The sequence below is a fragment of the Microtus pennsylvanicus genome, chromosome 20 (assembly GCF_037038515.1).
Source record: "Microtus pennsylvanicus isolate mMicPen1 chromosome 20, mMicPen1.hap1, whole genome shotgun sequence".
Classification (NCBI taxonomy): Eukaryota; Metazoa; Chordata; class Mammalia; order Rodentia; family Cricetidae; genus Microtus; species Microtus pennsylvanicus.
In genome coordinates, this window is record NC_134598.1 from 25,893,203 (window position 1) to 25,895,028 (window position 1,826).

Sequence of the window (1,826 nt, forward strand, 5' to 3'; positions counted from 1 at the left end):
GCTTTCCCTTCTGTTTCCATGGACACAGGTTTATAATTTTATATGAAAGTCAGAATCTGTCATTCTCATTAAGTCTGTTCTTGGAGGTACTTTGCCAACAGCCTAGCCTAATGCAATAAAATAATTAGGAAACAAGGGAAATATACACGATGAAGGAAAGGAAATGGATCCCTTCTTAAGAGAGATGAACAACTTAGGACGTGGCTGCGGACTACCCCAGTGTCGGGAGATAACTAGTGAGTGACTGGACACAGGAATGAATGGAAGGTATTCATTGGTGTGTGGTAGAGAATCTGATAGCCTCTCACCATGCAACATGGATATACTTTGCTTTTAAAATCAGAAACACTGGGGCAGTGGTGTCCCATGCCTTTAATCCTGGCACTCAGGAGGCAGAGGCTGGTGGATCTCTGAGTTTGAAACCAGCTTGGTCTACAGAGTGAGATCCAGGTCAGGCAGGGCTACACAGAAAAACCCTGTCTCAAAGAAAGAAAAAACAAAACAGAAGCCATGTAATTAATGCTTCTTTAAACATGGTTTCCTAATAGCTGGCACTATTCATGCTTCCTGCTGCCCATCACAGAAACACCTTGACTCTATTGGCTTGATAGCTTCACATATCTTCGAAGCATTTACCTCTCCATAAATATTTATTCATAACTGTCTTTGGCATAATTGATTTTGCTGGTCCTGGGAAAGCCATGTCATATTGTTTATTGAGACCATGCTCTATGTGTGAAGGACAGCGGCAGATTACAGGTGGTAGGAAAGAAACTGACCCACGTGAACCGTTTTCACATAATATATTCGAAATTTTCAATAAATCATAAAACCAAAATTTGAGAAAATGATTGAATGATAAAGAAAATTTACTATATGCCTCTAGGATAACCAAAATGATAAATGCATCTTGTAACATCATCCCTGAAGTATCTGCTGTGGAATCAGCCATGCATGAGCTTCTGCATGAGGAACTGCCTGCCTGATTACATTGTATTAGAGCATATTAATCATACAAAATAATAGGATTCATTACGTCATTTTCAAACACACATTTTACACACTTCAGTCATTTTCGTACTCACCCTCATTGCCCTCGCTTCCACGTCTTCTTCCCTCCTAGGTCCTCCCCCCACCTCAGCAGCCCCCTTTTCTTTCTTGGCCGTCCCCCATCCCTGATTCAGTGTATGAGAGAAGTCACGTGGGAGACATCTTTCCAAATCTAACTTACCTCACTTTAACATAGTCTCCTCTTCCCGCAAATAAAATGATTTCATTCTTTATGGGAAATTAGTACCCTGTTGTGTATCATAGTTTCTTTATCTGTTCATCCATTCATGGTCTCCTACGCCGATTCCAAGGCTTGACTACTGTGACTAATACCACAGTGAACATGAGTGTGCATGCTGAGTAACAGGCTCCTTTGAATAGCACACAGTCAACTCATACATGTTGGGTAGTCCATTTCCAAAAAAAAAAAAAAAAAAAATCCCTTTACCTTTATTATATAACATAGCCTAATCAAAAGAGTGAAATATGCATCAGATTTGTCACCTATCCCAGGCAAATTTGGAGATTATGTGGCTATGTCCACCAAGACGTGGGAACCTCGTTGCCTAATCATACATCACAAAACTGTACCTTCACTTGACAGACACCAGTAAACTCTTATTGCAGTTCTGAAGCCGCAACTGTGTTTAACTAGCAATCCAAGTCCTCCGCCACAAAAGCACCGTTACCCATTTTTAGCTAGATTTAATCGCTCCCATACATATAGACTTTAATTACAGGTAGCCATGGTAACCGGAAACTTCATTACCGTCTCA